General features: G+C 39.6%; 1 long non-coding RNA gene across 1 annotated transcript; it reads left to right on the top strand.

The window, feature by feature from the left end:
• Positions 1–542: 542 nt before the first annotated feature.
• Positions 543–2586, top strand: LOC103348246 (uncharacterized). Its single transcript, XR_007919400.2, has 3 exons — positions 543–639; positions 1363–1416; positions 1727–2586. It is a non-coding gene; the product is annotated as an uncharacterized lncRNA (long non-coding RNA).
• The last annotated feature ends 24302 nt before the right edge of the window (positions 2587–26888 follow it).

Raw genomic sequence — 26888 nt, forward strand, 5'->3', positions numbered from 1 at the left:
CCATGGCTTTAACCTGCTGTGCCACAGCACTGGTCTCAACACTATACTTTAAAAAAAAAAACTTACTTGATTCCAAAACAACTCTATGAAATTGTCACTACTACTATCCCCAATGCAGGAGCTATAGTGTCCACGCCAAGGAAAGGGGGAAATAATTTTGGGTTCCTTGCAGGTGCACCATCTCCACGATCACCCCACACCTCTGACCTACAGGAAGTCTGCTCAGCATCCAGGACCCAGCTTTGCTCCCACTCCGAGAGCTTTTGCAAATAGTCTGGTCACTGAATGAACAGAGCTCATGAAGGAATAAGGTAAGGGCTAGCGAAATGGACTTTTAGTGACAGCTAAATGGCTTTGAATCAAGAAGGGTCTCTGTCTTGGGAAATCTTAACAGGTTTCAGACTAAGGGCTGCTTGAGTGGTGAGTGGTAAGTCCTGCAAGTTCTGCTTGGTCACTCATTTTTCCAGAGAGTTCTAGAATTCTTAGAATGCCTTTTGTATGACTCAGAAAAATGAGAATCTTGAGGAAAGTCACTGGGAGAATGTAGCTGTAAGAAAACCAAAAACACGAATAACAATAAGAAAACAAACCCAGAAACCCCTTAAAAGTGCGACCATGAGACAAGGCAAACGCACCATGGTGATGGAGATACGCAACTCTGGTTTCTATGGACATGCACATTGAAATGTGTAGACCCGTCCCTTGTTTTCAAGGGCTCTGTTAGAGTTTTTGTTGGGAGGGAGTAGAAACAGGCCCTGCGTCCTTGGGGGATGGCAGGCATGTGTCAGGAGGGGGTGCGCAGTGAGGAGTCAGAGCTTCCTACCAAGGCTGAAAGCTGTGCAGTGAGGCCATTAGGCCGTTTGTGCTGAGAGGCTGTAAGACCCAGCTGCCATTTTGTCTTTGCAAAACGTGTATGAAACTAAACACAGATGAGTAACCTACCAGCCGAGAAAGAGGTGTGAGTGTGTGTGCTCCTGGGTGTAGGTGTACATCTTTTTTTCCATTTTCGTTTTGTCCCTTGGCTGCTTTTGACCTGTCATTTTACAGTCAAATGCAGCTTCAACACAACATGTCCCTGATGTTAATACTCTGATCAATGAAAATGAGCTTAAAAAAAAGGGACACGGGCAGAGAGTGGAAGAGGCACACCCTGGTTTACAAACCTGGATTCACATTCACCTGCTTTCAAGTCTCCTCAGCTTGCCCAGTTTCAAGTAACTTTCTCTGCCTGCTTTGGCCTCTCTATCGGTTCCAAAATAGCATGAAAAAGTTTTCTCATTGTATTTCAAAACGAAAATCTTCCATCTACATCTGGAAATACTAAAAAATGTGCTTTCTTACAGTATTTTTTTTTTTTACTAGGTATGGACAAGGTTCTGACCCTTATTATTGGAACTCAAATCCAGATGGAACTCGGTAAGGTTCTAATCATTTGAGGGGTATTCTTTTTTGAAGATTTGTGCATCTTTAGGGGAATTTCTACTTTAAAGAAGTTATCATTTGTGGGAGGTCCGTTATGAAGATTTTAAATAGTTTGGGGGAATTTCTATTCCTTTGAAGATTTCTTTAATTCAGTGAAAACATTTGCCAAACTAGATGGTCACATTTCCCTACTATAAAAAACTTCTTCGAAAATGAATCAAATCCCTCTCTCTTTTTATATTGGCTGTAAATAGGCTTAAGAGTTTTTTTTTTCTTTTTTTCTTTTCTCTTTTTCTGGAAATAGTGAAAGCAACATTCTTGTGTTGGAGTGCAAGTATGATTTAAAGTTGTGGGGGAAGACAACCAAAATAGCAAAATAACGAATGCGTATGTTAATATCGTCAAGTGGAAGGTTAAAATAGCAAGGATCAAAGAAGAGCATGGCTCAATGTGTGACATTTCTTTCTTGCAACTTATTGTGTCTTTATGGAAGCCTTATTGTCTGCAAAAAAAAAAGGGGGTTCAAAGGCAATTTTTAAAATGCTCAGTTAAAGGCTGAAGTCAGCCTAGTTTAAAAGGTAAGTGATCCATCGATGAACTAATAACTACCAACAGCACCTCTTTTATTCCAATCTGCAGCTGACAGAGTCTCTTCTTCCTCCTACTCCACAGCTGTCAAAGCAACTTCAGCCCCAGAGGGTTTCAATCTCTCAACCGCCGGCTCCCTGGCAACTGGTCCTTTTTTGAATCCTGCACTTACACCAGTGCAAGGGCCCCTGGATGTGGGACCTGCTATTTACCTTCAATCTTTTCTTTATGATTGGGTACCAATATGGGTCCTCTAGCCCCATGCATTACAACAACAGTTCTGAGTCAGTTAACTTTCAAGCGTTTTTATTAAATAACCACTACATGCTGGATATTGTTCTAGATCCTTCATCTATCACCCCAAGAGACAAAAATGTTGTGTGTCTAGGAGGACCTTACCTAAGCAAACGTCCTGGGTTCCCCTGTTGTTCCTCTTGGCTTTACTTTGATTGCAGCTGTGGCTGTGGTAGACAGTCCAAGAGGGGGCAGACTCATCTCTCCCAGGAAGTGCACGGCAGAGAACACCCAGGATGCCTCTCCACTTTCCCTCTCCAGGGCTCCCCTGCTTGTGGGAGACTGATTGGAAGAGAACGGATACAATGACTCCAGTGTCTTAAATGAACCAGTGAGAGGTGAGAACCCAGAGATGAACACAGCAGCCTCTCTTCCTGCAGGAACACACTTCCCAGAGGCATTCTGTACTCTGATCACAGGAACCCCTACATCACCAAATGCCAGTTGTCTTCAGCAGTGACCTCAGTCATGTCTATTTCTTTATTGTGGTGTTTCATCCTTCTCCATCTCACTCCTTATTCCTGGAATCACTTCCTAGGTAAATGACATATACCCAATGCTTTATCTTAGGTTTACTTTCAGGGAATCCCTAAGACAAACAACAGAAAGAAACCTTGGTAAATTATAGGAAATATAGAAGGCATGTATGCCGTGTGAAATGTATGAGCAGAGCAAGATCAGGATGTAGACAGCAGATTGGAACATGACTGGTTGCCATTTAAAACAGAATAGTCAGGAGGTGCCTGAACAGAAAAATGCATTGGAACTGAGGATGGAAATATGTGAGTGAATTAGTCCCAAAGATGTATGGAGAAGTGAGCCCTGGGCAGAAGTTTGAGTGGTTGCAGGAGAGAGACTTGGGGAGAGGAGAGGAGGGGGAAGGAGAGTGGTAGGGTGGGCAACACTGGATTGCATAGCATGGCCAGACCGGTGTAAGGACTGTGAGGTGGGAGCGACAGGGGGTTGCAAGCTGTGGGGCATGCCCCCTAGAGACTGGACTAGTCCAGTGTGCACATGCCCCTTCTGACCTTCCAACATCAGCAAGGACATCGTGGGGTTCCTGTCTGTACCTCCCGGTTTGACTTCTGGCTTTCTCGTTCATTTGTGAAATGGAAGTGGCACATCTTATTCATTTGTAAGATGTTAAGGTCAAGATGACTGGGGAAAAATGATTTTTGAACCTTTATTTTCTGGATAAGTAATTATTTCCAAACTTCTTGTCTCCAGTCTAAGGAAAGTCACCAGATGGGAGAGCTTAGATTCCTTTTGTTCTGAAAAGCTCTTTTGATTGCCAAACTTCTCGCAGACATTTTGGAGAATGTACTACTGATGGGATGTTGGACGATGGCTTCCAGTGGAAAGAGATGGGGATGTTTAGTGTTTTTTTTTTTTGTGTGTGATTTTTTAAAAAGATTTTATTTATTTATTTGAGAAGTAGAGTTACAGACAATGAGAGGGAGAAACAGAGAGAAATGTCTTCTGTCTGCTGGTTCACTCCCCAATGGCCACAATGGTCAGAGCTGCGCTGATCCGAAGCCAGGGGCCAGGAGCTTCTTCTGGGTCTCCCACATGCGTGCAGGGGCCCAAGCACTTGGGTCATCTTCTACTGCTTTCCCATGCCATAGCAGAGAGCTGGATCAGAAGAGGAGCAGCTGGGACTAGAACTGGCGCCTATATGGGATGCTGGTGCTGCAGGCAGAGGATCAACCTACTGCACCACAGTGCCGTCCCCAAGGTATGTTTTATCTTGGAGACTTCAGATAAGCTTTCATGCTTGCTACTTAATTATCTAATGAAGTATTAGAGCATGAGTGTGTTCTAGCATTTTCTTTTTTCACATACTTTGTTTCTACCTCAACTTTTGACTTAAATTGACCAGTTAGGGTAGCTACAGGGACTGGCTTGTTGTTTGATGTGTTTTGGCCTTGACCTTGGCCTTTGTTTTTTATTGAGGGGTTCCTTTTGACAAATATAAAACACCGTCCTTTACTTTTGTGTTAACAATCATTCCACAAGCTGAAGTCCTCCCCCCGCCTTCCCTAGATATTTGTCTGTCCATTCTTAGTAATCTGGACAAAGTCAACCCAGAATTGTAGCTATAAAAAAAATTCTGTGATGCTGGTTAGGATCTGTGCCTAACAATGTCACTCCTTTACTTCTTTTTAAAAGATTGTTATGATAGCAAAACACATTTATGTGTGTGTACATTTCAATAAAATTTCAGATGAAAAATCATGATCACACATTATACATTTTTTTTGACAGGCAGAGTTAGTGAGAGAGAGAGAGAGAGAGAGACAGAGAGAGAGACAGAGAGAAAGGTCTTCCTTTTCTGTTGGTTCACCCCCCAATGGCCGCTAAGGCTGGCACACTGTGCTGATCCAAAACCAGGAGCCAGGTACCTCCTCCTTGTCTCCCATGCGGGTGCAGGGCCCAAGCACTTGGGCCATCCTCCACTGCACTACTGGGCCACAGCAGAGAGCTGGACTGGAAGAGGAGCAACTAGGACAGAATCCAGCGCCCCAGCCAGGACTAGAACCTGGGGTGCTGGTGCCGCAGGCAGAGGATTAGCCTAAGTGAGCCGTGGCGCTGTCCAGACTCATTATACATTTTCATATGCGGATCTTAAATAGTTACGAAAAGAGCTATGTTGAGCTTGGTGTGAATTTGTCCCTGAGGCTCTGATGGATAAAAGGTTGAAAGCTACTAGGCTGGCGCCACGGCTCACTAGGCTAATCCTCCTGCCATTGGATCAGCGCAGTGCGCCGGCCGCGGCGGCCATTGGAGTGTGAACCAACGGCAAAGGAAGACCTTTCTCTCTGTCTCTTTCTCTCTCAATGTCCACTCTGCCTGTCAAAAAAAAAAAAAAAGCTACTTTATTTATTTTTTAATTTTATTTATTTGAAAGATAGAATTACAGAGACAGGTAGAGATGCAGAGAGAGGTCTTCCATCCTCTGGTTCACACCCCAGATGCCACAACGGCTGGAGTCTGGTCGATCCAAAGCCAGTAGCTTCTTCTGGGTCTCCCACGTGGGTGCAGGGGCTCAAGCACTTGGGCCATCTTTTACCATCTTCTACCATCTTTTCCCAGACCATAGCAGAGAGTTGGATTGGAAGTGGCACAGCCAGGTCTCGAACTGGCGCCCATATGTGATACCAGTACTTCAGGCCAGTGCTTTAACTCACTGCACCACAGCACCGGCCCCGAAAGCTGCTTTAGTATCCTTACAAACTCAAGAGATAGGAGAGAGAAATGACTTAAAAAATATGAGTGACTCCATGGTTTCCTTTCACATATTCTTACAACACAAAATGATCATGATGAACCTAGATAATGGATTCTGGTGTTTCTTAGTTTCTTAAGAAATAATCTATCCTCTCAACGTTTCTTTTTTTTAATTTAAGATGTATTTATTTATTTGAAGGTAGTTACAGAGAGGCAGAGGCAGAGAGAGAGAGACAAAAGAAGTCTTCCCTCTGCTGGTTCACTCCACACATGGCTGCAATATCTGGAGCTGTGCCGATCTGAAGCCAGGAGCCAGGAGCTTCTTCTGGGTCTCCCACATGGGTGCAGGGGTCCAAGGTCGTGGGCCATTTTCCACTGCTTTCTGGGCCATAGCAGAGAACTGGATTGGAAGTAGAGCAGCTGAGAATCAAACCGGCACTCATATGGGCTGCCCGCACTGCAGGCAGCAGCTTTACCTGTAACGACACAGTACCAGCTCCCCCCTGCATTTCAAAATGGGTTGATACTCATAGGAGCCCTGCATAGTATCATAAATAATCTAAAATGTTCATATTCAGAATTTGCCCCTTTAATTTTCTTGGTAAATTTTATTTGTAGGTTCTCCTTTTCAAAAAATTATTAATATAAACAGAACAGATTTTATGCACAGTTCCAAGAAGACAGTCACACTTCCCTCACTTCCCCATCTTTGCCTATGCCAATGTCTTGCAGAGTTTCCCTGATGTTTCTTCTAGTCATTTGATGGTATCAGGCTGTAGATTTAGATCCTTGATCTATTTTAATTTTATTTTTCTATAAGGTGTAAGGTAGGGATCTTGCTTCATACTTCTGCATGTCTAGATCCAATTTTCCCAGCACAATTTGTTGAAGAGATTGTCCTTCTTTCAAAATTTGATTTCAGCTTGTTTGTCAGAGATGAATTGGTTATAGATGCAGGGATTAATTTCTGTTCCATTGAGCTACATGTCTATTCTTGTGCCAGTATCGGGCTGTTTTGATTATAACTGCCATGTAGTATGTCTTGAAGTCTGGTATTTAGTTGCTTCCAGCTTTGTTTTAGTTGTTTCAAATTGCTTTAGCTATTTTGGGTCTCTTGTATTTCCATACAAATTTTAACATCATTTTTTCTAGATCTGAGAAGAATGTCATTGGTATTTCTATCACATTGAATCTGAAATTGCTTTTGGTAGAATGGACATTTAGATGATATTAATTCTTCCAATCCACAAACATGAAGATTTTCCCATTTTTTGTGTCTATTTCTGTATCTTTCTTCAACGTTTTGTGATTTCCCTTGTACAGGTCTTTCATGTCCTTGGTTAAATGTGTTCCAAGGTGTTTAGGTTTTTGGTAGCTATTGTGAATGGGACTGATCTTACAAGTTCTTTCTCAGCCATATCATTGTTTACACAAAGGTTACTGATTTTTTTGTGTGTTGATTTTATATCCTGAAACTTTTCCAAACTCTCTTATGAGTTCCAATAGTCTTAATGGAGTCTTTTGGTTCCCCTTTATATAGAATCATGTATCTGAAATCAAGGACAATTTGACTTTCTTCTTTCTCATCTGTATCCCTTTGATTTCTTTTTCTTGACTAATGGCCCTGGTTAAAACTTCCATGACTATATTAAATAGCCATGGTGAAAATGGGCATCCTTGTCTGGTTCTGGATCTTGGTGGAAATGCTTCCAACTTTTCCCCAATTCAATATGATGTTGGCAGTGGGTCTGTCATATATTGCCTTGGTTTTGTTGAAGAATGTTCCTTCTATATCAAATTTGCTTATGTTTTCATCATGAAAGGATGTAGTATTTTATCAGATGCTTTCTATGCATCTATTGAGATAATCATATGGTTTTTGTTCTTCAGTTTGTTAATGTGATGTATCATATTTATTGATTTGCATATGCTGAACCATCTCTGCATACCACAATAAATCCCACTTGGCCTGGGTGAATGATCTTTCTGATGTGTTGTTGGATTTGATTAGCTAGTATTTTGTTTTGCATTTCTGCGTCTGTGCTCATCAGGGATATTGGTCTATAGTTCTATTTCTTTGTTGTATCTTTTTCTGGTTTTGGAATTAAGGTGATGCTTGTCTCATAGGAGTTTGAGTGGATTCTCTATCTATTAATTGTTTTGAATAGTTTGAGAAGCATTGGAATTAGTTCTTTAAAAGTTTAGTAGAGGGTCCACTGCTGTGGCTCAGCAGGTGAAGCAGCAGTCTGCAGTGCCAGCATCCAATGTGGGCACTTGTTTGAGTCCTGATTACTCCATTTCCAATCCAACTACCTGCTAGTGTGCCTGGGAAGGCATCAGAGGATGGCCCAAATGTGTGGGCCCCTGCATCCATGTGGAGACATGGAAGAAGCTCCTGACTCCTGGTTTTGGCTTGGCCCAGCCATGGCTGTTGTGGCCATTTGGGGAGTGAACCAGCAGATGGAAGACCTTTGTCTCTCTTTCTCTGTCTGTACCTCTGCCTTTCAAATAAATAAATAATTTTAAAAAGTTTGATAGAATTCAGCAGTGAAACCATCTGGTCATAGACTTTTCTTTTTTGGGAGGGTCTTTATTACTGATTCAATCTCTGTCTTGTTTGTTGGTCTGTTAGGTTTTCTATGTGTTCATGACTCAATTTTGGTAGATTATATATGTCCAGAAATACATCCATTTCTTCTGTATTTTCCAACTTGTTGGCATATAGCTGTTTGTAGTACTTCCTGATGATGCTTTTTATTTCCATGGTATCTGTTGTTACATCTTCTTTTTCATCTCTGATTTTATTGATTTGGGTCTTCTCACCCATTTTTTAGTTAGTTGGGTCAATGATGAGACAATTTCATTAAAAAAAAACAGCTCTTCATTTCATTGATATTCTGTATAATTTTTAGTTGAATTTTGTTTATTTCTTCTCCAATTTTAATTATTTCTTTCCTCCTTATAATTTGTGGTTTTATTTGTTGTTGTTTTTATAGGACCTTGAGATGTATTAATAGCTCATTTATTTGATGCCTTTACCACTTCTTGATGTAGGCATTAAATGCTTTACACTTACCTCTTAACATTGCTTTTGCTGTATCCCATAAATTTTCATATGTTGTGTTGTCATCTTCATTCATTTCAAGGAATTTTTTTATTTCCCTTTTGATTTCTTCTGTGACCCACTGTTCATTCAGGGGCATGTTCATGTTGTTCATTCTCCATGTGTTTGCTTATTTTCTAGAGTTCCTTAAGTTGTTAATATCCAGCTTCATTCCATTGTGATCAGAAAAGATATATGGTATGATTTCAATTTTTTAAAATTTTCTGAAATTTGCTTTATAGCCTAGTATATGTTCTATCTAGAGAAAGTCCCATTCATTGATGAAAAGATTGTGCAGTCTGCCGTAGTGGGATGAAATGTTCTGTAAATATCAATTAGGTCCATTTGGTCCATAGTATAGATTAGCTCTGTTGTTTGTTGATTTTCTGTCCAGATGACCTGCTCATTGATTAAAGTGGGGTCCTCCATTGTTATTGTTTTAGAGTTTTTGTCTCTGTTTAGATCCATTTGTTTTAAATAACCAGGGGCCCTGACATTGTGTGCATATACATTTATGACAGTCACATCTTGCTGCTGAATTGATCCCTTAATCATTTCATAATGCCCTTTTTTGTCTCTTTTAACAATTTTTGTGTTAAAGTCTATTTTGTCTGACATTAGGATGGCAACACCTTCCCTCTTCTGCTTTCCATTAGCATGGAATATCTTTTTATATCCTTTCATTTTCAGTCTGCCTGTATCTTTGTTGGTGAGATGTGTTTCTTGTAGGCAGGAAATAGGTGGATCTTTTTTAAAAATCCATTCAGCCAGTCTATTTCTTTTAATTGGAGAGTTTAGGCCATTTACATTCAAGATTATAATTGATAAACAATGACTTGGTCCTATTATTTTCTCATGAATATTCCTATTATTTGCTTTAAATTTCCTTTGTGCTTTTACTGGGAGATTTTCTGCCTTTACAGTCTTTGATTATGATGACTATCTCTGTTTCTGTGAATAGCACATCCTTAAGAATCATTTGTAAGGCTCTACAAGTGGTGACCAACTCTTTCAGTTTCTGTTTGTTTTGGAAGGTCTTTATTTTACCTTCATTTATAAATAAGAGCTTTGCTGGGTACACTATTCTAGGTTGACAGTTTTTTTTTTCTTTTAGAACTTGGATTATGGCTTTCTATTCTCTCCTACCCGGTAGGGTTTCTGATGACAAATCAGCCATTATTCTAATTGGGGATCCTCTGAAGGCAATCTGGCATTTCTCTCATGCACATTTTAGAATATTTCTTTGTGTTTTACTGTAGAAAGTTTTTCTGTAATGTGTCATGGTGATAAACTTTTCTGATTGTGTCTATTAAGAGTTCTATGTGCTTCCTGTTCTTGATGTCCCTTTGTTTCTCCAAAACTAGGGAAGCTTTCTGTTATTATTTTGCTGGATAGACCTTGTAATACATTCTCTTTCCATGCCTTCAGGAACACCCAAACATATATATTTGGTCGTTTGATAGTATCTCATAAATCTTGAACACTATTTTCAGTTTTTCCTATTTTCTCTTCTTCTTTTTAAAATCTGAATGAGATATTAGCAAGGATTTGTCTTCTAGCTTAGATATTATTTCTTCTGCCTTGCCAAGTCTGTTGTTGAGGCTTTCTGCTGTATTTTCTATTTGACACATTGGATTCTTCATTTCTAATATTTCAGTTTGTTTCTCTTCAATATCTCTATTTCTCAGCAAAATTTTTCATGCATGTCTTGTATGGATTTCTTTACCTCATGAATTTGTTTCTGTGTGTTTTGGAGTCATCATTCTTTTTAATTTGGTTTCAGGCATTTTATCAATTTATCCATCTTCACATTCAAATATTGAAGTGCTGCTGTGCTCCTTTGGGGGAGTCACATTGTTTTCCTTGTTCTTGTTTCTTGTAATTCTGCATTGATGTTTAGGCATTCATGGAAACACTGGTTGGTTTTCTCCTCTGATGATTTTTATCTTTGAACTATGCCTCTGTGGCTTAGTGGAATGTCTGCTCCTTCAGTGACTATGCAGCAGTGCGTGCTGGATTGGGCTAGGGAGCTCTGGTCAGTGCTAAAGGATGAGCGAGAGTCCAGGGTGACTCCCAAGTTGGGCATGGTAGATCTCCTCTATTATCAGCATTGGGAAAGATAGGATCACATCTGCTGGTGTAATCACAGACTTACCTCCTCTCTTCCAAGGTGATCAATGCCCAGGGTTACCCCACAGTAGCTACAACACCCACCCATGCAGGTGCATGAACTGAACAAAGGATGTTGAGGTCCTTAGTATGAGCATGGAACCCTCTGTAGTGACCCAGCCCAGCCAGTGACCCACTCCAGGCTACAGGGAGCTCTGTGCCTCTAAGGCTAGATACAGTGATTTCCCAGAGATCCAGCTCCACCCCACACCCTAGTGTGCACGTATAGGATTCCCACAGTCATAGTGTACAAGGCTCCTACAGTCACAGGGAGAGGGGATACACTCCCAGCTCCACATGTCTTCCCTTTCCACAGAAGGAGCAGAGATATTTCCAGAGCCAGCTACCTATGGGAGCTCTGCCTTGGCAGTTTGAGCTCTGCAGCTTGGGGTAGAGTATGGGGAAGACAGCACTTCACAGTCTTAAGTTGGTGCCCAGCCCCCTGCCAACCCTCCAGACCAGACTCAAAGTCAGCGGATAACATGGATTTATCCATTTGACAGAATCCCATTTTTGCATGTGCAAGAACTGCCACAATCTCTACTGGTGTCAACATGGTACTTTTTTTTTTGACAGGCAGAGTGGACAGTGAGAGAGAGAGAGACATAGAGAAAGGTCTTCCTTTTCCATTGGTTCACTCACTAATTGCCACTTTGGCCAGCGCATTGTGGCTAGCACACCACGCTGATCTGAAGCCAGGAGCCAGGTGCTTCTCCTGGTCTCCCATGCGGGTGCAGGGCCCAAGCACTTGGGCCATCCTCCACTGCACTCCTGGGCCACAGCAGAGAGCCTGACTGGAAGAGGAGCAACTGGGACAGAATCTGGTGCCCCAGCCAGGACTAGAACCTGGGGTGCTGGTGCCGCAGGCGGAGGATTAGCCTATTGAGCCGTGGTGCCAGCCAACATGGTACTTTCTCTCTGTGGGTTGATGGGTGCCCTTGTTAAGGGATGGAGAGAAAGAAATGTGCTTGTTTTTCATACACCCATTAGGACTCCAGGCTGGACTCAAAGTCCATATAGTCTGCAAGATTCTCCCTCAGGCAATATCACCAATGGCAGGGGTTGCCAACAGTCTGCTCTCCACTTGGTCTCAGAAGCTGGCATCTCCTCCAGCCCCTAGCTGTGGGAGTCTCTAATGATGTCCTGGTCACTGCTGTGTGTTTGTACTGTCCACACTGCTCCATGGTGTCTCTCTTCTTTCTGCAGAATTTCAATTGCAAACTTCTTTCCCACTCTTCCCTGAGAATGCGCTTCCACTGTTTCTCTTCTGTTATCTTCCCTGGTCAAAATCAACACGTCTTTTCCCTATTCAGCCATCTTGGAATCTCCAAGCAAGCTTTTCTCTACTGTTCCTTTTTTATCTTGATCATACTTGCAAAAGGTTGTCTACTTGGCTGATGTTAATGTTTGTTGATTTTACTGAATTTTACTTTTCAAATTCATGCTTAAGGTTTTTATATTCATTGGTTCTGCTCTTGTAGTTTTGTTGCTTTCGCTGAATTGTTTTCCTTGTTTATTCATTTGGTACATTAGTTCATTTATTTTCAGTCTTTGCATTCCAACATTCCATTGTCTGCCTCTTCAGATACAATGTCATATGTGTTTATTAATAGTATGCTCATTATTGCTATTGAAAAATTTATATAGATTTAAATTCCATTTTTATTTATTTATAATTCATTTATCAAAGATTCTGTACAAAAATTAATTCATCATTTTTTTTTCTTTTTTTTTTTATCTTTTATTTAATGAATATAAATTTCCAAAGTACATCTCATGGGTTACAATGGCTTTCCCCCCCATACCGTCCCTCCCACCCACCACCCTCCCCTTTCCCACTCCCTCTCCCCTTCCATTCACATCAAGATTCATTTTCGATTATCTTAGTATACAGAAGATCAGCTTATTATACCTTAAGTAAGGATTTCAACAGTTTGTTCCCACACAGAAACATAAAGTGAAAAATAATAGATAATAGATAATTCATTTATCAAAGATTCTGTACAAAAATTAATTCATCATTTAAAAATGTACAAAGGGCATGGGTATTTGGACTGGAGCTAAGGCACTCATTGGAATGCCTTTATTTCACATGGAAGTCCTTGAGTTCAAGTCCTGGCTCTGTCCCAGATTCCAGCTTCCTACTAATGTGCACACTTGGAGATGGCTCCCTGTGGGTTTCCAATTCATAGTTTCAGCCCGGCCCAGTCCAAGCTGCTACAGGCATTTCAGGAGTCAATGAGGAGATCTCTCCCTGTCTCTCTCTCTCTCTCTCTCTCTCTTCCTTTCTCTTCCACTCAAATAAAATAAAATAAAATAAAATGTATGCTAGTTACAAGTATATATATATATATATTTTTTTTTTGACAGACAGAGAGTTAGTGAGAGAGAGAGAGAGAGAGAAAGGTCTTCCTTCCATTGGTTCACCCCCCAAGTGGCCGCTACAGCCGGTGCTGCAGGAGCCAGGTGCTTTTGCCTGGTCTCTCAGGCGGGTGCAGGGCCCAAGCATTTGGGCCATCCTCTACTGCACTACTGGGCCATAGTAGAGAGCTGGACTGGAAGAGGAGCAACTGGGACAGAATCCAGCGCCCCAACCGGAACTAGAACCCGGGGTACCAGCGCCACAGGTGGAGGATTAGCCTAGTGAGCCGTGGCGCTGGCCATTACAAGTATATTTTTAAAGTATACAATAAGCTTTAATATAATCACAAGATTGTGCAGCAATCACCATTATCCAGTTCTAGAATGTTTCCATCATCCACCAAGAAATCCCATATCCCAATTTCTGAATTTTATCCTCACGTTCCCTCTACTCCTGATCCCCGGCAACCATTAATCTGCTTTCTGTCTCTATAAATGACCTATTTGGGACTTTTCATAGAAATAGAATCATATAAAACATGGCCTTTTGAGTCTGACTTCTTTCAGTTCGCATAACATTTTATGATTCATCATGTTGTAACTTGTGCCAGTACCCTTCATCCTGAATGACATTCAGAATGGCTCAATAATATTCCACTGCATGGCTAACTCACATTTTGTTTATCTATTTATCAGTTGATGGACATCTGGATTGTTTTCACTTTTCAGCTGTTACTAATTATGTTTCTATAAACACATGTGTACAAGTTTTTGCTTAAACATGTGTTTTCACTTCTCCTGTGTGTATATCTAGGAAAGGGATTGCTGTGTCATATGGTAACTCTATGTTTAATCATTTGAGGAACTGTCAGGTTGTATTCCAAAGGGGCTGAACCGTTTTACATTTGCACCAGCAACGCACAAAGGTTCCAACTCTCACATCCTCCCAACACTTGTTGTTTTCTGTTTTTCTTTTAAATTATTGTAACCATCTCCATAGGTATGCAGTAATTTCTTTTTGTACTTTTTATTTGCATTTCAATGATGCATACTGATGTTGAACATTTTTTCATGTGCTGTTGGGCATTTATGTTTTCTTTGGAGAATTTTATTTGAAATCTTTTGACAATTTTTGTTGGATTATTTCTCTTTTTGTGATAAATTCTAAGAATTTTGGATACACTGTATACTAGAAATATGATCTGAAAATATTTTGCCTAATTCTATGATTGTATTTCATGTTTGTGATAGTGACCCTTAGCACATAAGAATTTTTAATGTTGATGGAATTCAATTCATCCATTTCTTTGATTTATTGTATTTTTGCTGCTATACCTCAGAAACTATTACCAAACACAAGATCATGAACATTTACACCCAAGTTTCCTTCTAAGAATTTTATACATTTAGCTCTGATGTTTAAGTTACTGATCATGATTTTTACTTTAGTATTTTTATTTTTTAGACATTTTATTTACTTATTTGAGAAGTAGAATTACAGAGAAAGGGGGAGACAGAAAAAAGGTCTTCCATCTGCTGATTCACTCCCCAATGGCTGCATTGAGCTGAACTGATCTGAAGACAGGAGCCAAGAGCCTCTTCCAGGTCTCCCATGTGGGTACAGAGGCCCAAGCATTTGGACCATCCTCCACTGCTCTCCCAGGTCACAAGAAGAGAGCTGGTTCAGAAGAGGAGCAGCCGGGCATGAACTGGCACCCATATGGGATGCTGGCTCTGTAGGTGAAGGCTTAGCCCGCTATGCCACAGTGCCAGCCCCTCATCATGATTTTTGAATTGGTTTTTATATATGGTATGGCATGGGGATTTCCAATTATTCTTTTCATAAAGATATCCAGTTATTCCAGCACTATTTGTTGAAAAGATGATTTTTTCCCACTAAGACTTGACTCCATTATTGATAAACAATTGACCAATGATGTATGGATTTATTTACAGAATCTCAATTCTATTCAATTGATCCTTATGTATATGTTTATGCTGGCTCCTCATTCTTTGGATATCTGCAACTATGGAGTTTTTAAATCAAGAGGTATGGGTTCACCAACCTTGTTCATCTTTTTAAAGAAAATTTTTTTAACTTTTATTTGGTAAATATAAATTTCCAAAGTACAGTTTATGGATTGAAATTGCTTTCCCCCCCATAACTTCCCTCCCATCCGCAACCCTCCCATCTCCCACTCCCTCTCCCATTACATTCACATCAAGATTAATTTTCAATTATCTTTATATACAGAAGATCAATTTAGTATATATTAAGTAAAGATTTCATCAGTTTGCACCCACACAGAAATTTTAACAATTTTTTTACTTAAACATTATTGAACAATTTTGGAGACTTACACAAATTGTACACATTCAGTGAGTACTAAGTGATTTTTTTATGTTTTTAGATATTTTATTTTTTAAACTTTTATTTAATAAATATAAATTTCCAAAGTACAACTTTGAATTATAGCAGCTTTTCCCTCCATCACTTCCCTCCCACCCACAACAATCCCATCTCCCACTCCCTCTCCCATCCCATTCTTCATCAAGATTCACTTTCAATTATCTTTATATTCAGAAGATCAACTTAGTATATACTAAGTAAGGATTTCAACAGACTGTACCCACAATGATACACAAAGTATAGAGTACTGTTTGGGTAGTAGTTTTACCATTAATTTGCATAGTACAACACATTAAGGATAGAAGTTCTACATGGGGGGTAGGTACACAGTGACTCCCATCATTGATTTAACAATTGACACTCTTATTTATGACATCAGTAATCACTCTAGGCTCTTGTCATGAGCTGCCAAGGCTATGGAAGCCTCTTGAGTTTGCCAACTCCTATCTTGTTTAGACAAGGCCATAGTCAAAGTGGAAGTTCTCTCCTCCCTTCAGAGAAAAGTACCTCCTTCTTTGATGGCCTGTACTTTCCTCTGGGATCTCACTCACAGAGATCTTTCATTTAGGGTTTTTTTTTTTTTTTCCCACAGTGTCTTGGCTTTCCATGCCTGAGAAACTCTCATGGGCTTTTTAGCTAGATCTGAATGCTTAAGGGCTGATTCTGAGGCCAGAGTGCTGTTTATGGCTTTTGCCACTCTGAGTCTGCTGTGTATCCTGCTTCCCATGTAGGATCATTCTCTCCTTTTTAATTCTATCAATTATTATTTGCAGACACTGGTCTTTTTTATTTAAACCCTTTGACACTTAATCCTATCTTTTTGATCAATTATGAACTTAAACTGATAAATTTAACAAGTAAGATGGCATTGGTACATGCCACCTTGATGAGATTGAATTGGAATCCCCTGGCACATTTCTAGCTCTACCATTAGGGGTAAGTGACCATGTGCCGAACTGTACATCTCTTGATGGCTCCTCTTAGTAATTTTTATCTATTCTACTCTTGATGGCTCCTCACTAAGTGATTTTTGATACATGTGTGCATTATGATGTTTTGACTATACTTGACTTTGCATATGAGATTTAGAATCAACATTGCCCTTTCTGTCTAATATTGATAGGACTTGAATTTAATATTGAATGTTGGATGTAAGTAGAGAGGATGATATCCTTTTCTTGTTCTTGATCTTAGAGGAAAACATTAAATCAGCAAGTATGATGCTGGGGTCAGCACTGTGGCACAGTGGGTTAGTCCTCTGCCTGCAGTGCTGACATCCCATATGGGCGCCAGTTCGAGTCCTGGCTGCTCCTCTTCCTATCCAGCTCTTTGCTATTGCCTGGGAAAGCAGTGGAAGATGGCCCAAGTCCTTGGGCCCCTGCACCCACATGGGAGACCCAGAAGAAGCTCCTTGCTTTGGGTCAGTGCAGCTCCTGCCATTGTGGCCAATCAGGGATAGAACCAGGGGGTGGAAGACTTCGCTTTCTCTCTCTGGCTCTCCTTCTCTCTCTGTACAACTCTTTCAAATAAATAAATAAATCTTTTTTTAAAAAAACAAGTGTGATGCCAACTGTGGGATTTCTGTAGATGCTGTTTATCAGATTGTGTAAGTTTCCTTTTAGCCCCAGTTTATCGAGCATTTTGAAAAATATTTATTTACTTATCTATTTGAAAGCCACAGTGACGGAGAGGGGGAGGGAGAGAGACACAGAGAGAGAAAATCTCTCACTACTCTTTACTCTCCAAATGGCCACAATGGCCAGGCTTGGACCAGGTTGAAGCCTGGAGCCAATTACACCATCCTGGTCTTCCGACAAGGGTGGCAGGGCCTTAAGTACTTGGGCCACCTCCTGCTGCTTTCCCAGGTGCATTAGCTGGAAGCTGGGTCAGAGACAAAGCAGCTGGGAATCTAATTGGCACTCTGACATGGGATGCTGGCATTGCAAGCTGAAGCTTAATCAGCTGTGCCACAACATCATCACCTATTGGGTGTTTAATTTTTTTTATTTATTTGAGAGAGGGAGGATAGATAGGTAGATAGATAGACAGATAGATAATCAGTCAAATATCCCATTTTCTGGTTCACTTACCTAATGCCTATAGCAGTCATGGCTGGGCCAGTTGAACCCTGGCCTCAGTCTGAGTCTCCCATGTGGATGGCAGGTACCGACACCTGCTACCTCCCAGGGTTTGCATGGGATCAGGTGCAGAGCCAGGCCTTGAACCCAGGTGCTCAGTAATGGGATGTGGGCATCTCAAGAATGGCTTCACTGCTACTGCTGTGTTGAACACTCATCACTGTTGAGTGTTTTTCCATGAAAGAGGATTGGATTTTGTCTAATTCTCTTACTGCTTTTATTGATCTGATCAAGTAGTTCTCCTTTTATTCTATTAAAATAGCATTTTACAGTGACTGACTTTTGTAATTTGAACCAATCTTGCACTCCCAGGATAAATCAAAAGATTCATGAAAATGCTTATTTAAAGACCATGCAGGACTTTCAAATTGTCTTGCATCAAATTGGTAAACCTACCATTCAATTCCATTTTTCCACAGGCTTTTTGAGGCACCCTTGTATAATCCTTTTTACCCCTATTCTTCTGAGTTCAATTTGCTAACCTTTTGTTGGCTATTTTTTGCACATATATTCATTCATAAGGAACAGTCTATTTTCTTTTTCTGGGATTTTTTTTTCTGGCTTTGGTCTTATATGATTAATCTCATATAATGAGTTAGGAAATATTCCTTTATCTAATATATGTTTGGAGAGTTTGTGAAGAATTGGTGTTAATTCTTCAAATGTGTATTAGACTTTACCACTTAGGCTATCTTGTCCTGGACTTGTCTTTGTTAGAAGTATTTTGATTATAATTCAAACTCTTTATTTCCCTATTCAGATTTTTCATTAGTTTTGGTAGTTTGTGTCTTTTTTGTAGATTTTCTTTTTATCTAGGTTATCAAATTTGTGGACATACAATTATTTGTAATATTCACTTACAGTACCTTGTATTTTTGTAATGTCAGTTTCCTCATGCATTCATGAGGTTCATAATTTGATCCTGTTCTCTTTTTTCTTGGTCAGAATAGACATCTTAAATTTTTTTGATATTTTAGGAGAAGAAAATTTTTTTTATTTTTTTTTTATTATTATTATTTTTTTTTATTTTTTGACAGGCAGAGTGGATAGTGAGAGAGAGAGAGACAGAGAGAAAGGTCTTCCTTTTGCCGTTGGTTCACCCTCCAATGGCCGCCGCGGCCGGCGCACTGCGGCCGGCGCACCGCGCTGATCCGATGGCAGGAGCCAGGAGCCAGGTGCTTTTCCTGGTCTCCCCATGGGGTGCAGGGCCCAAGCACCTGGGCCATCCTCCACTGCACTCCCTGGCCACAGCAGAGGGCTGGCCTGGAAGAGGGGCAACCGGGACAGAATCCGGCGCCCCGACCGGGACTAGAACCCGGTGTGCCGGCGCCGCTAGGCGGAGGATTAGCCTAGTGAGCCACGGCGCCAGCCAGGAGAAGAAAATTTTTGTTTTGTTGATTTTCCCTGTTTTTCTATTTCCATTTTGATTTTTTGATTTTTGAGATAACATTTTAAATTTACATTATAGTCAAGGACTTAATGTTCCACTCACTAAAGAGTTAAGCAAGTGAAAAAGGCATAGCTCAGCAGGAATAAGGAAGAGCTATAAACAGTCATCAAATGAGAAGCTGTCAATTTCACTCATAGGCAGTAAATTTTAAAATGATCACAGATGATTAAAATTATAGTAGTATATCATTCTTAACAATTTGTTTGGCAAAGATGTAAAACAAAGCTTGACAAAACTGTATTGGTAACAATACTGTTACACATGGGCATTTCTTTCTTTGTTTTTGTTTTCTGGTGAGTGTGTTTGTGTGTGTTTTTAATTTTAGCTCCCACATATAAGAGAGAACATGTGGTATTTGTCTTCTGTGTCTGACTTATTTCACTCAACATGATGTCTTCCAGTTGCAACCATTTTGATGCAGATGGTAGAATTTCATTCTTTTTTATGGTTGAATAATATTCTATTATATATGTATGCCATGGATTACATATATCATATAATATATATATATATACACACACATAGACATTTTCTTTATCCATTCATCTGATAATGGACACCTTGATTGATTCCACATTTCAGCTGTTGTGAACAATGAGACTATGGACCTGGTGATGCAAATATCTCTTTGATACAATGTGTTCACATCCTTTGAGTATAACAGTGAGGTTGCTGGATTACATGACAAGTCTATTTCTAGTTTTTAGAAGAAATCTCAATACTATTTTCCATAGTGGCTGCAGTAATTTACATTCCCATCAATAGTATGTAAGTGTTCCCCTCTCTCCCCATCCGCTCCTGCATCTGTTACTCTGTCTTTGGGATAATAGCCATTCTGACAGGGTGAGTGATACCTCATTGTGGTTTTGATTTGCATTTCCCTCACGGCTACTGATGTTGAGTGTCACCCCCACTCCCGCCCCACATATTTGTCGATCATGTGTATTTTTCCTTTTGTCAACTGTCTATTGAGGTCCTTTGCCTGTTTCTTAACTGGATTGGTCGTTTTTCTGTTGAATTTTTTGAATTGCTGCTGTATTCTGGATATGAATCCTTTGCAAATATTTTTCCCCACTCTGCTGGATGCCTCTTCATTATTGATTACTTCCTTTGATATACAGAAGCTTCTGAGTTTGATATAATCCTAGTTGTCTATGTTTGCTTTTGTTGCCTGTGCATTAGGGGTCTTACCCAAGAAGTCATCATCTGCATCAATGTCTTGAAGTGCTCCTCCTGCATTTTCTTCCAGCAGTTTTATTGTTTTCGGTCTTGAGTTGATTTTTGTAAGTGATAAGAGGTAAGGCTGTAACTTATTATTTTTTTAAAGATTTATTTATTTATTGGAAAGTCAGAGTTACACGGAGAGAAAAGGAGAGGCAGAGAGAGAGAGGTAGAGATAGAGATAGAGATAGAGCTAGAGAGAGAGAAAGAGAGAGAGAGACTCTTCCATCTATCGGTTCAGTTCCCAAAAGACTACAACAGCTGGAGTTGGGCTCACCTGGAGCCAGGAGCCTGGAACTCACCTAATGTGTCAATCCCCCCTTTCATCAGTGTTTTGCAATTTTCATTGTAGAGATCTTTCACTTATTTGGTTAAATTCATTCCTAAACATTTGATGTGTTTGGTGTCTATAATGAACGGAGTTTTGTTCTTGATTTCTCTTTCAGAGAGTCATCATTGGTGTATAAAAAGTTATTTTTGTGTGTGTCTGTTTTGTAATCTGTAACTTTACTGAATTGTTTTATCAGTTCTAGTAGCTTTTTGGTGGAGTGTTTAGGTTTTTGCAACATCATGTCATCTGTGAACACTGATGTTTTGACCTCCTCCTTTCCAGTTTCCATGCCCTTTATTTCTTTGTCCTCCTATCTGCTCTTGCTAATATTTCCAGTACTATACTGAATAACGGTGATGAAGGTAGACATCTTGTCTTATTCCAGATCTGACAGAAAATGCTTTCAGCTTTTCCCCGTTCAGTATGATAATGGCTGTTGGTTTGTCATATATAGCCTTTATAAATTTGAGGTATATTCCATGTGTACCTAATTTGTGGAGTTTTTTTTTTTTTTAATCATGAAGGGATGTTGAATCTTATGAAATGCTTTCTCTGCATCTTTTGAGATGATTGATCATATGGTTTTTGTTCTTCGTTCTGTTTATGTGCTTTGTGACATTTATTGATTTGTGAGTGCTGAACCACCCTTCCATCTCTGGAATAATTCCTGCTTGATCATGATGTGTGATCCTTGTGATGTAGTATTGGATTTGAATCACTAGTATTTTGTCAAGAATTTTTGCATCTATGTTTATCAAGGATATTGGTCTGTAGCTTTCTTTTTGTCTTGTGTCTTTGCTCTGTTTTGGTATCAGAGTGACACCTCATTAAAATAATTTTGCAGAGTTTCGTCCTGTTCAATGTTTTGGCATAGTTTAAAAAGTATTGTAGAATTCAATAGTAAAGTCTGCAATTTTCCTGGGTGGGAGACTTTAATTACTTCTTCCATATTGTTACTTGCTATGTATCTGTTATGTATCATCTTGATTTAATCTTGGTGGTTTATATGTATCCAGGAATTTATCCATTTCTTAGAGGTTTTCCAATTTGTTAGCACATAGTTGTTCATAGCTCTTTCTTGTGATCCTTTTCTTTCAGTGGTTTCAGTTGTAAAGTCTCCTTTTTCATCAGTAATTTTATTTATTTGAGTTAGTCTGGCTAAAGGTTTATTTTGTTTATCTTCTCAAAAAAAACCCAGTTTTTTTTTTTTGGTTGCTCATTTGTATTTTTTTTTAATTTCAATTTCATTAATTTTTGCTCTGATTCTTATTATTTCTCGTTTCCTGCTAATTTGGGGTTTGTTTGTTCTTGTTTTTCCAAGTCCTTGAAATGCATCATTAGGTCATTTATTTGAGAACTTTTTGAAAAAAATGTAAGCACTTAATTCTATAAACTTTCCTCTTAATATTGCTTTTGCTGTGCACCACAGATTTTGAAATATTGTTTTCATTTTCATTTATTTCAGGAAAGTTTTTGTTTTCTTTTTTTAATTTCTTCATGGCATGCTGCTTAATTTCCCTGTATTTGTGAATGTTCTATTGTTCTTTTTTGCTGTTGATTCCTAGTTTTACTCCTTTGTGGTCTGAGAAGATATTTTTATTTTTAACTTTACTGAGACTATATTTGTGGCAAAATATATGAGTGCACTGTTCTGCAGATGTCTGCTTAGGTCCATTTGCTCAATAGAGTGATGCAACTCCAATTTATCTTTGTTGATTTTCTGTCTGGCTGATCTGTCCATTGCTGGCAGTGAGGTGTCAAAGTCTCACACTATTATTGTATTGGAGTCTATCCCTTTAGATCTAATAGCATTTACTATATATATATATATATATATATATATATATATATATATGGTCTTGTGTAGGGTGCATATTTATTTTTGATTGGTCTATCTTCTTGGTGAATGAGTCTTTTTATAAATGTGTAATGTTCCTCTTTGTCTTATTTTACAATTTTTAATTTAAAGTCTTTCTTATATATTATGAATATAGTTACTTCTGCTTGGTTTGTGCTCCATTTACCTGGTATGTCTTTTTCCAGCCCCTCACTTTCAGACTACGTGTATCCTTATTTGTAAAGTAAATTTCTCGTAGGTGGCATATGGTTGAGTATTGGCTTATTATCCATTAAGCCAACCTACATCTTTTGACTGAGGAATTTAACCCACTTACAGTCAAGGTTAATATTGATAGATAAGAACTGAGACTGTTATTTTGTGAATTAGTTACTGATTGCACCTGCTCTGTTAGTGAATTTGGTAGCATCAAGTATTTTCATGATGTTTACTTCTAATTGTAGGACTTCATTCAGAATTTCTTGTAATGCTGGTCTGGAGTAATGAATTCTCTCAGTTTTTGCTTACCTGAGAAATACTTTATTTCTTCTTCATGTCTAAAAGATTGCTTTACTGGATATAATATTCTTGGTTGGAAGGTTTTTTAAAACCCTGAATATATCATCCCAGTCTCCTTTGCCTTGTACACTTTCTGCTAAGAGATCTGTTAATCTAACTTGTTTTTCTTTGTATATAACTTGATATTTTTCTCTTACTCTCTTTAGAATTCTCTCATTGTTGTTAGGTTTTTACAATATGACTCAGTATCCCTCGGAGATCTTTTTCAGTTGAATCTACCTGGGGTCCTTCACATTTCTGGATGTCCGTATCTGTGTCAAGATTTTGCAAGCTTTCAAAAATTATTTCATTTAGTAGGTTCTCAACACCTTTCTTCCCTTCTTCAGGAATCCCTATAATGCAAATCTTTGGTCAGTTAATATCCAGTATCTCCTGTAGGCTTTCTTCAATCTTTTTAATTCTTTTCTCTTTATTTTTGTCTGACTGGGTTATTTCAAAAGTCTTGTCCTCTAGATCAAAACTTCTTTCCTCTACTTGATCTATTCTGCTATTAAATTTCTTAATTTTATTTTTTATTTCATTGATGGAAGTTTTCATCTCCAAAATTTCTGCTTGGTTCTTTTTGATGATGCCTTTCTCATTCACATCATTTACTATTGTCTGCATTTCTTTAAGCTGTCTATCTGTATTCTCTTACATAACACTGAGCTTCCTTACAATTATTATTTTAAATTATATTTCTGGCATTTCATAGATTTCCTTCTGGTCACAACCTAATTCTGGAGAGCTACTGTGTTTTTTTGGAGGTGTCAAGTTACCTTGCATCTTCTTGTTTCCAGTGTCTCATGTTGAGATCTGCCCTTAAGGCTTCTTTGTGGAGTGAGATTCATTGGAAAATAATTTATTGTTTAGATGGAAGGCAGGGTATCCCTTTGCTTCATGCTTTAGCCCTTGTTCCTCGTGAGTCCAGAAGTGTAACCTCTGAATGATTTCTTTTGCTTTAGCCAATGCCAGCCCTGTCTAAGTCAGTGTTCTAGTCTACAGAAGTTCATGGTGGAAGAAGTGTGACTTTGAGATGTATGTGGGCTCCCCAGGGTGTGCATATCCAGTCCTCAGGGAGTTGGATGTAAGCTGCATTTGGGAGTGTGATAATCACAGCCTTGTTCTTGGTGCTGAGGGACACCAAGGGAACTGTGCCCTGAGTATTGCTGGGGCTTGTGGTGCCTCTAGCTGTGGTTCTAGGACTCTGTGATACGGATGGGACTTTCCCTAGGTTTTGCTGGGATACTGTGACTAGTTTTGGGATCACAGCACCAAATGCCTGATTCCCAGGACTGGGAACGTGCTCCCATCCTACTGGGTAACTGTAAGATATACAGGAAAGTTTTTGCTGCTGAGTATGGATGGGTCCAGAGAGGTGGATTGCAGGCAACTTCGTCCTTAGGTCCTACCTGGTACATTCCAGTGGATTTGAGGAAATTGGTACTGATTGTCACAGTTCTGATGGGGGAGGATGCAGCAGGATCATCACCCATACATCCCAGGTGAGATCCGGGTTGGAGATGGTTATAGCCCCCTTACCTAAAGCAGAGTAATGAAGAGAGAACTCTCCAGATACTGTGAGTGTTAAGTTAGTTCAGAGATCATTATGCCAACATCAGCAGTCACAGCTCTGCAAGGAAAAGGTGGAACTCCCCCCCCCCCCCCCAGCATGTAAAGGTACTGGGGCTTGTGCCTGGGAGGTACAGAGGGAACTTTCTCAATTCTGGTTCAGATATTTTATGGGCTGCTGCAGGTGCTAGACCCGAGAAGCCTAAGGGAACTCCTCTAGGGCATGCAGAGTGAATAAGGGCAGCTGCAGGATTTACTCTCAGAACTCCCACAGTTGCAGGGAGCAGATCTCTTCACCCTGTAAATTGCCCAGTCTTGTGCTCTGGTGGCTTCTGGGAGCAGCAGAATTGCTTGCTGTCCACTGAGTCAGAACAGTGTTCGGCAGTGATTATACCACAGCAAACTGAGTGTGGCATTTTGCAGAGGGGAAGGTGGGGAATCAACATGGCTTCCCTTGTTGGAGCAAAGCTGTCACTCAGCTGTCACTCAACTCTGCAGGCTGGGTTTGAAGTCAGAGGGGACTGTGCAATTCTCTTGCAGTTCAAGCTGTTGGTGGCACGGTTCCATTGCACGTTCTTCTCTACCTGATTTTAACAAGATGCTGTTTCTCAGCCAGGAGCTGGGAGACAGATGCAGAGATGGCTCGTGGTGCAGATGCCAGTGGCGGTGTGTGTGGCTTCGCACCTCACTGCCCTGTGGAGTCTCTGCTGTGTTCTGCCACTTCTCCACTGAAAGTTTCAGTCAGTTCCCTGGGAACATGATTGTTCTCTTGTTTTTCTAGTATCTTTCTGTAGATGAGATCAGGATGGTTTCTCACTACTAGCCATCTTGGATCTCCAGTTAAGTTTCTGTGTTTAAATCAGTGCTTTATTTCTATTTACAATTGATTCTGAGAAGTTTTATTATTATTATTATTATTATTTAGTAGTAGTAGTAGTATTTTAACATTCTCCTCACTTTTAAGCTGGAATTTCTATTCAGTGCATACTGGCATTTCTAAGTCTGTTATAAATACCTCTTAAATTTTCCATCATAATTTCAGCTTTTTTCATCTTTCATGATCCATTCCATGAGCATTCCCTGGCCTTACATTCCAGCTCACTAATTATCTCTCGCTCTATCTATTCCTTAAGCTGTAAAAGGGTCATAGTCTTTACATAAAATGTACATAAAATGTGCACTTTTAACTACTTTAGTGTATGATTCCATGACATGAAGTACATTCACAATGCTACAAAACCCAATATTTCCCATTTTATTAAGTTTTTATATTTCCCATTTTATTATTATTAACATTATATATTTCCATTTTATTAACTTTTTATATTTCCCATTTTATTAACTTTTTTGCACACTGACCTATGTATCCATTAAGCAATAATTCCTTGTTGTCCCCTCCCTTCTATGTGAATTTATGCCTTTATAAATTAGTTTATTCTGGTTACCTCATACAAGTGGGACCATATAATATTTGGCTGTCGGTGTCTGTGTTATTCCACTTCACATAATGTTTTCAGATCGTTGCCCTGCTGTGTGTGTCAGAATTTTGTTCATCTTTGAAGTTGAATAATATTCCATTTTAAGCTTATATTTTTTGTTTATCCATTCATTTTCTGGTGGATATATGAATTGTTTCCATCTTTTGGCTTTTGTGGAATAATACTGCTATGAAGATTCTTGTACAAGTATCTGAGTCTACACTTTTTTTTAAAGATTTTTTAAATTTACTTTGAAAGTCAGAGTTATCCAGGGAGAGAAGGAGAGGCAGAGAGAGGTCTTCTATCCTTTGCTTCACTCCCCAAATGGTCCCAATGGAGCTGAGCTGATCCGAAGCCAGGAGCCAGGAGCCAGGAGCCAGGAGCTAGGAGCTTTTTCTGGGTCTCCCAGGTGGGTGCAGGGTCCCAAGGACTTAGGCCATCTTCTACTGCTATCCCAGGCCATAGCAGAGAGCTGGATCAAAAATGGAGCAGCCAGGTCTCGAACTGGCACCCGTATAGGATGCCAGCACTGCAGACAGCAGCTTTACCTGCTATGCCACAGCGCCAGCCCCAGAAAACTTAATTTTCATGTAGTCCAATTTGTCTATTTTTACTTTGTTGGATGGGCTTTGATGTCATATTCAAGACAGCATTGTCAAATCTTATGTCATTAAGCTTTTCCCATATTTTTGTTTTCTTTAAATGTTTAGGTTGAATTCCCTGTATTC

This window comes from Oryctolagus cuniculus, chromosome 11, assembly GCF_964237555.1.
Source record: "Oryctolagus cuniculus chromosome 11, mOryCun1.1, whole genome shotgun sequence".
NCBI lineage: Eukaryota > Metazoa > Chordata > Mammalia > Lagomorpha > Leporidae > Oryctolagus > Oryctolagus cuniculus.